Source organism: Salvelinus namaycush, unplaced genomic scaffold, assembly GCF_016432855.1.
Source record: "Salvelinus namaycush isolate Seneca unplaced genomic scaffold, SaNama_1.0 Scaffold448, whole genome shotgun sequence".
Taxonomy (NCBI): Eukaryota; Metazoa; Chordata; class Actinopteri; order Salmoniformes; family Salmonidae; genus Salvelinus; species Salvelinus namaycush.
The window spans coordinates 134,078-143,785 of record NW_024061140.1 but is presented as its reverse complement, the minus strand read 5'-3'; positions in this window follow the sequence as shown (position 1 = coordinate 143,785).

Below are 9,708 nucleotides of genomic sequence, written 5' to 3'. Positions count from 1 at the left end.
ATGTAGCTAGCTGTTTGCTACAAATTGTGCTCTAACCAGTGATGTACACATTATTCACTGATTCCGTGTGGTTTTTGATCTGTTAGTTTTAACAGGATATGCAACGTCATCTCCCCCCTCTCGTGCAATTTATTTCCAAGGGATATCGATATGAGTGATGACAAATAGTGTTACATTTCTCTTAGTTCTGGGGACAACTAAATTTAAATGCATCACTCCAAAATGAATATGACTGTCTTCTGCTAATTGTCGATATTCCACTATTGAAGAAGCTTGACTCAAATCACCGACTCATATTACAAACATTCAGCCTGACAAAAGATACATGTTTTATTATTCCATTCCTCACCATTAAGTGAATTATTGCTAATACCTATTAACCATTATCAATCAATCAAGTTTATTTTATATAGCCCTTCGTACATCAGCTAATATCTCGAAGTGCTGTACAGAAACCCAGCCTAAAACCCCAAACAGCTAGTAATGCAGGTGTAGAAGCACGGTGGCTAGGAAAAACTCCCTAGAAAGGCCAAAACCTAGGAAGAAACCTAGAGAGGAACCAGGCTATGAGGGGTGGCCAGTCCTCTTCTGGCTGTGCCGGGTGGAGATTATAACAGAACTATGCCAAGATGTTCAAAAATGTTCATAAGTGACAAGCATGGTCAAATAATAATCATGAATAATTTTCAGTTGGCTTTTCATAGCCGATCATTAAGAGTTGAAAAACAACAGGTCTGGGACAGGTGGCGGTTCCATAACCGCAGGCAGAACAGTTGAAACTGGAATAGCAGCAAGGCCAGGCGGACTGGGGACAGCAAGGAGTCACCACGCCCGGTAGTCCCGACGTATGGTCCTAGGGCTCAGGTCCTCCGAGAGAAAGAAAGAGAGAAGGAGAAAATTAGAGAGAGCCAAGATTTTCAAAATGTTCATAAATGACAAGCATGGTCAAATAATAATCAGGAATAAATCTCAGTTGGCTTTTCATAGCCGATCATTAAGAGTTGAAAACAGCAGGTCTGGGACAGGTAGGGATTCCGTAACCGCAGGCAGAACAGTTGAAACTGGAATAGCAGCAAGGCCAGGCGGACTGGGGACAGCAAGGAGTCATCATGCCCGGTAGTCCTGACGTATGGTCCTAGGGCTCAGGTTCTCAGAGAGAGAGAAAGAAAGAGAGAACGAGAGAATTAGAGAGAGCATACTTAAATTCACACAGGACACTGGATGAGACAGGAGAAGTACTCCAGGTATAACCAACTGACCCTAGCTCCCCGACACATAAACTACTGCAGCATAAATACTGGAGGCTGAGACAGGAGCGGTCAGGAGACACTGTGGCCCCATCCGAAGATACCCCCGGACAGGGCCAAACAGGAAGGATATAACCCCACCCACTTTGCCAAAGCACAGCCCCCGCACCACGAGAGGGATATCTTCAACCACCAACTTACAATCCTGAGACAAGGCCGAGTATAGCCCACAAAGATCTCCACCACAGCACAAACCAAGGGGGGGCGCCAACCCAGACAGAAAGATCACGTCAGTAACTCAACCCACTCAAGTGACGCACCCCTCCTAGGGACGGCATGAAAGAGCACCAGTAAGCCAGTGACTCAGCCCCTGTAATAGGGTTAGAGGCAGAGAATCCCAGTGGAGAGAGGGGAACCGGCCTGGCAGAGACAGCAAGGGCGGTTCGTTGCTCCAGAGCCTTTTCGTTCACCTTCACACTCCTGGGCCAGACTACACTCAATCATATGACCTACTGAAGAGATAAGTCTTCAGTAAAGACTTAAAGGTTGAGACCGAGTCTGCGTCTCTCACATGGGTAGGCAGACTGTTCCATAAAAATGGAGATCTATAGGAGAAAGCCCTGCCTCCAGCTGTTTGCTTAGAAATTCTAGGGACAATTAGGAGGCCTGCGTCTTGTGACCGTAGCGTACGTATTGGTATGTACGGCAGGACCAACTCGGAAAGATCGGTAGGAGCAAGCCCATGTAACGCTTTATAGGTTAACAGTAAAACCTTGAAATCAGCCCTTGCCTTAACAGGAAGCCAGTGTAGGGAAGCTAGCACTGGAGTAATATGATCAAATTTCTTGGTTCTAGTCAGGATTCTAGCAGCCGTATTTAGCACTAACTGAAGTTTATTTAGTGCTTTATCCGGGTAGCCGGAAAGTAGAGCATTGCAGTAGTCTAACCTAGAAGTAACAAATGCATGGATTAATTTTTCTGCATCATTTTTGGACAGAAAATTTCTGATTTTTGCAATGTTACGTAGATGGAAAAAAGCTGTCCTTGAAACAGTCTTGATATGTTCGTCAAAAGAGAGATCAGGGTCAAGAGTAACGCCGAGGTCCTTCACAGTTTTATTTGAGACGACTTTACAACCATCAAGATGAATTGTCAGATTTAACAGAAGATCTCTTTGTTTCTTGGGACCTAGAACAAGCATCTCTGTTTTGTCCGAGTTTAAAAGTAGAAAGTTTTCAGCCATCCACTTCCTTATGTCTGAAACACAGGCTTCTAGCGAGGGCAATTTTGGGGCTTCACCATGTTTCATTGAAATGTACAGCTGTGTGTCATCCGCATAGCAGTGAAAGATAACATTATGTTTTCGAATAACATCCCCAAGAGGTAAAATATATAGTGAAAACAATAGTGGTCCTAAAACGGAACCTTGAGGAACACCGAAATGTACAGTTGATTTGTCAGAGGACAAACCATTCACAGAGACAAACTGATATCTTTCCGACAGGTAAGATCTAAACCAGGCCAGAACTTGTCCGTGTAGACCAATTTGGGTTTCCAGTCTCTCCAAAAGAATGTGGTGATCGATGGTGTCAAAGGCAGCACTAAGGTCTAGTAGCACGAGGACAGATGCAGAGCCTCGGTCTGACGCCATTAAAAGGTCATTTACCACCTTCACAAGTGCAGTCTCAGTGCTATGATGGGGTCTAAAACCAGACTGAAGCATTTCGTATACATTGTTTGTCTTCAGAAAGGCAGTGAGTTGCTGCGCAACAGCTTTTTCTAAATTTTTTGAGAGGAATGGAAGATTCGATATAGGCCGATAGTTTTTTATATTTTCCGGGTCAAGGTTTGGCTTTTTCAAGAGAGGCTTTATCACTGCCACTTTTAGTGAGTTTGGTACACATCCGGTGGATAGAGAGCTGTTTATTATGTTCAACATAGGAGGGCCAAGCACAGGAAGCAGCTCTTTCAGTAGTTTAGTAGAAATAGGATCCAGTATGCAGCTTGAAGGTTTAGAGGCCATGATCATTTTCATCATTGTGTCAAGAGATATAGTACTAAAACACTTAAGTGTCTCTCCCGATCCCAGGCCCTGGCAGAGCTGTGCAGATCCAGGACAGCTAAGCCCTGGAGGAATACGCAGATTCAAAGAGGAGTCCGTAATTTGCTTTCTAATGGTCATGATCTTTTCCTCAAAGAAGTTCATGAATTTATTACTGCTGAAGTGAAAGCCATCCTCTCTTGGGGAATGCTGCTTTTTAGTTAGCTTTGCAACAGTATCAAAAAGAAATTTTGGATTGTTCTTATTTTCCTCGATTAAGTTGGAAAAGTAGGATGATCGAGCAGCAGTGAGGGCTCTTCGGTACTGCACGGTACTGTCTTTCCAAGCTAGTCGGAAGACTTCCAGTTTGGTGTGGCGCCATTTCCGTTCCAATTTCCTGGAAGCTTGCTTCAAAGCTCGGGTATTTTCTGTATACCAGGGAGCTAGTTTCTTATGACAAATGTTTTTCGTTTTTAGGGGTGCAACTGCATCTAGGGTATTGCGCAAGGTTAAATTGAGTTCCTCAGTTAAGTGGTTAACTGATTTTTGTCCTCTGACGTCCTTGGGTAGGCAGAAGGAGTCTGGAAGGGCATCAAGGAATTTTTGTGTTGTCTGAGAATTTATAGCACGACTTTTGATGCTCCTTGGTTGGGGTCTGAGCAGATTATTTGTTGCGATTGCAAACGTAATAAAATGGTGGTCCGATAGTCCAGGATTATGTGGAAAAACATTAAGATCTACAACATTTATTCCATGGGACAAAACTAGGTCCAGAGTATGACTGTGGCAGTGAGTAGGTCCAGAGACATGTTGGACAAAACCCACTGAGTCGATGATGGCTCCGAAAGACTTTTGGAGTGGGTCTGTGGACTTCTCCATATGAATATTAAAATCACCAAAAATTAGAATATGATCTGCTATGACTACAAGGTCTGATAGGAATTCAGGGAACTCAGAGAGGAACGCTGTATATGGCCCAGGAGGCCTGTAAACAGTAGCTATAAAAAGTGATTGAGTAGGCTGCATAGATTTCATGACTAGAAGCTCAAAAGACGAAAACGTCATTTTTTTTTTTGTAAATTGAAATTTGCTAGGTTGGTGGAAATGATCCAACCATTATGTAGGTTGGTGGAAATGATCCAACCATTATGTAGGTTGGTGGAAATGATCCAACCATTATGTAGGTTGGTGGAAATGATCCAACCATTATGTAGGTTGGTGGAAATGATCCAACCATTATGTAGGTTGGTGAAAATGATCCAACCATTATGTAGGTTGGTGGAAATGATCCAACCATTATGTAGGTTGGTGGAAATGATCCAACCATTATGTAGGTTGGTGGAAATGATCAATCCATTATGTAGGTTGGTGGAAATGATCAATCCATTATGTAGGTTGGTAGAAATTATCCAATCATTATGTAGGTTGGTGGAAATGATCCAACCATTATGTAGGTTGGTGGAAATGATCCAACCATTATGTAGGTTGGTGGAAATGATCAATCCATTTTGTAGGTTGCTGGAAATTATCCAACCATTATGTAGGTTGGTGGAAATCCTCATCGACTGAGGATGAGGGGTCTCCATTTTGTAGATGTGTAATAATGATGTGAATGCTATAGGGCCCATAATCGTATCCAGAGGATTTAGGTTGTGAGTGTCGCGTCACCACTCAGAATACTATAGAGATGATAATGGCGCCGAAAGAGATGGCTGTCGTTTTGCGATCCCGTTTCCATCTACCTTTACCATCGGTCCTATTAGCCAACGTACAATCAATAATAAAATACACAAACTATGAGCACGTATATATCCTACCAACGGGACATTAAAAATAATATCTTATGTTTCACGGAGTCGTGGCTGAACGACGACACGATTAACATACAGCTGGCGGGTTTTAAGCTTTTTCGGCAGGATAGAATAGCAGCCTCTGGTAAGACAAGGGGCGGCCGCCTATGTAGATTTGTAAACAACAGCTGGTGCATGAAATCTAAGGAAGTCTTGAGGTTTTGCTCGCCTGAGGTAGAGTATCTCATGATAAGCTGTAGACCACACTGTCTACCTAGAGAGTTTACATCTATATTTTTCGTAGCTGTCTATATACCATCGATGCTGGCACTAAGACCGCACTCAATGAGCTGTATACGGCCATAAGCAAACAGGAAAACGCTCATCCAGAGGCAGCGCTCCTAGTGGCCGGGGACTTTAATGCAGGGAAACTCAAATCCATTCTACTTAATCTCTACCAGCATGTAAAATGTGCAACGAGGGGGAAAAAATAGACCACATTTACTCCAAACACACAGAGACGCGTACAAAGCTCTCCCTCACCCACCATTTGGCAAATCTGACCATAATTCTACCCTCCTGATTCCTGCTTACAAGCAAAAAGTAAAGCAGGAAGCACCAGTTTTTTTTAAATGAGTAGGTGTGTCCAAACTTTAGACTGTATATGCTGGAAATCATGTCTCACATTCAGCATAGTTAGTAATGATAATAATAATAATGAATGGATTGGTAAGATTTTGGCACGTCAACTTTTAGATTGTTAGTAGGAAAGTCAATTTTGTATTTATTTAATTTTTTATTTAACCTTTATTTAACTAGGCAAATCAGTTAAGAATAAAATTCTTATTTACAACGACAACGCCAAACCATGTAAACCACCTAAATATACTCACATTCACTATACAGTTAGTATTTGAAACTCAAACATGAATTTCTCTACTGTTTTTTCTGTCATCCTAAAGGCTCTTTATCAGTTTCCATGGTATTGGTCAGCTGCTATTTGAGAACTCATGTGGTTTAGAAATCAAACTTTGGTTATCTTATTGCACAGCACTTTGTACAACTGTTTCTTAGAGAAGATTGTACCGCAAGGTATGCTATATGTGTAGGCTATGCTATATGTGTAGACTACGCTGTATGTGTAGGTTACGCTATATGTGTAGGTTACGCTATATGTGTAGGCTACGCTATATGTGTAGGCTACGCTATATGTGTAGGTTACGCCATATGTGTAGGTTACGCTATATGTGTAGGCTACGCTATATGTGTAGGCTTTCAGACTTTCAATAAATTGGATAAATGGTCCATGGAGTTACCTCTTCATACTATCAAGAGAATTCTTATTGCATACTGAACATTTCAAATGCACTCTAAAACATATATTTATCTAATTTCAGTCTTTGGGAGCTAGATACATCTGTTTCTCTTCATCAGCTCTGCCCACTTCCTCGCTTGTTCTGCCCACTATGATTAATTTGCTCCCATTGGAAACGACCGGTTCTGGTCTATCTTGGGTTAGTTTTGAAAGTTAAATCTTTGGCCAAACAGTCCGTGAAGAGCATGATGTGTTGCTGACGTTAGCCACCGAGCTAGTATAAGACCTCCGTAGCACAGAGTATTTCAATTTGACATTGCAAAATTGTGCATTGTGGGTAGTTTAGAAGATATGCGGAAATAAGTTAAATATGTAATAACGCAACAACATAACTGTTTGTACTTATAGGTAACCAGATCGTGACTACATCTCAGTTACTAAGTCTTTAACCAGAATGTGTTGTTACATTGGTGGGTAAAAACGAATGCTTCCTACCCTTTAACTTTTTATCTGAAAATAAAATGTACGTTTTACTCAAATGCGTTACCCACTCCAGTTAGCAGACGGCGGTCTGAGACTTTAAGGCAATGCTGTTAGTGTGACGTATAATCTAGTGGACGGAACGCTTCTTTCAGCAGCAGCAACAGTCAGTCAGCCACGTCGGTAGCTTGCTAGACAAAATAGACGAACCAATAAAGCTCTTTAGACGCTTTAGTGTATATTAGCCACTGTGGTTTAAACCCACTTCTGTCGTCTAGTTAGTTATCCGATTTAATTTGATATTTACGGTGTTGTTATTGGTCAGCTAGCGGGCTTGTTAAGTTAGCATTAGCCTAGCTAGCTAACATCCCGACCATGAGTTCACCAAGCTACTCACCTCCTGCTACAGAAGAGGGGATCTGCTGGACGGAGAAAGAAGCTCTCGTGAAAGAGGAGGAGAAAGAGGAGGCTGTTACAATACAAAAACAAGTAGAGGGTGAGGCTGTTACCGTGAAAGAAGAAGAGAAAGACGTTACAGTGAAAGAAGAGGAAGACGCGTTCAGAGTGAAAGAGGAGGAGGATGTTACAGTAAAAGAAGAGGAGGAAGAGAAAGACGACGATGCAGTTTTTGGAGTGAAAGAGGAGGAGGGGGAGATGATTGTTACATCGAAAAAGGAGGAGGAAACTGGATATCTGGGCCCGGTTTCCCAAACGCATCTTAAGGCATCCAATGGTTCTAATGATGAAGTTAGCTGTAAGATGGTTTTGAGAAACCGGTCCCTGATTAACACTAGTAAGTACTGTCTTAAAAACAGAGGCACAAACTCTGCAGTTGTGGAACTAATGTGTGGTGTTAATGAGGAAATATGCAATTGCTACATCCATATTTGGACTTTTAAATTATTTATTTATAGCCACCCCAAATAAGCTTTTTTTACCCCAATGTTTAGAAACAATGTAAATCAACACTGTATAGACTCAACATGGTTAAAACTATAATGTTGATATCATGGATGGTCAGTCCTGGCATCCATAGGTCTGTCTATGAATTTGAGAGTAGTTACATTTCTCCAACCCCATCATCATCTTATTAGCAAAACAGTGGTGGAATTACAGCTTTGTTATTGTTTCAACTGCAGATTGGTTGATTTGATTGTGGCTTTTTTAAAGGGGCAACCTAGGATTTAAACAGCAACCAAATGTCAGCCCTGTAAATGTCAACCGTAACCCAACACCTAGCGACCTCGTCAAGAAGGTCAGACATCTTGGGATAACGGTTATAAGGCGTTGGCTTGACAGTCACTGAACTCACTATGTATACAAGGACCTTCCAGAAGGTCAAAATGATCGGTTTAACCAGGTTGAGGCTATACAGTGTTTGTTTACAAACAGTGGAGTTATACAAGCTTATGTTTTGGTTTCTGGTGGGGTAATACAGTTGAAACATTTGAGGCATTTATAAGTTATATTCTTCAAAAGTCAAATATACAGTCAGTGTTTACTCTGTGGTCATTTAAGTGTGGCTCTGCGACACGGTATAATCATTGCCGCCACACCAAAAGAAACATCCTATTTCTACCAAACATAGTTTCAATAAAGTTCTGTAAAGCACGTTCGCTTTTCTTGGGTTCAAAGATGAGTTCTGAAGGTTATTCAGCTCTGTGAGCTGCGGCCTGCAACTCCAGAAACCCAGCGTGCCAGTTGTGCCCAGTTCTTAGTACTGACGCTCTGCCAGTTGTGCCCAGTTCTTAGTACTGACGCTCTGCCAGTTGTGCCCAGTTCTTAGTACTGACGCTCTGCCAGTTGTGCCCAGTTCTTAGTACTGACGCTCTGCCAGTTGTGCCCAGTTCTTAGTACTGACGCTCTGCCAGTTGTGCCCAGTTCTTAGTACTGACGCTCTGCCAGTTGTGCCCAGTTCTTAGTTCTGACGCTCTGCCAGTTGTGCCCAGTTCTTAGTACTGACGCTCTGCCAGTTGTGCCCAGTTCTTAGTTCTGACGCTCTGCCAGTTGTGCCCAGTTCTTAGTTCTGACGCTCTGCCAGTTGTGCCCAGTTCTTAGTACTGACGCTCTGTCAGTTGTGCCCAGTTCTTAGTTCTGACGCTCTGCCAGTTGTGCCCAGTTCTTAGTACTGACGCTCTGCCAGTTGTGCCCAGTTCTTAGTACTGACGCTCTGCCAGTTGTGCCCAGTTCTTAGTACTGACGCTCTGCCAGTTGTGCCCAGTTCTTAGTACTGACGCTCTGCCAGTTGTGCCCAGTTCTTAGTACTGACGCTCTGCCAGTTGTGCCCAGTTCTTAGTACTGACGCTCTGCCAGTTGTGCCCAGTTCTTAGTTCTGACGCTCTGCCAGTTGTGCCCAGTTCTTAGTACTGACGCTCTGCCCGTTGTGCCCAGTTCTTAGTACTGACGCTCTGCCCGTTGTGCCCAGTTCTTAGTACTGACGCTCTGCCAGTTGTGCCCAGTTCTTAGTACTGACGCTCTGCCAGTTGTGCCCAGTTCTTAGTTCTGACGCTCTGCCAGTTGTGCCCAGTGCCCAGTTCTTAGCTCTGCGGCTCCTCCACTCACCCTTAAATTGCATCCTGTAAACTATTATCATTTCCTGTATACTATTATCATTTCCTGTATACTATTATCATTTCCTGTAAACTATAATCATTTCCTGTATACTATAATCATTTCCTGTATACTATTATCATTTCCTGTATACTATTATCATTTCCTGTATACTATTATAATTTCCTGTAAACTATAATCATTTCCTGTAAACTATAATAATTTCCCCAATACGTTATTGAGCTCATTTCTGGGGGTGGAAATTATATTTTAGATGGTTTGAGT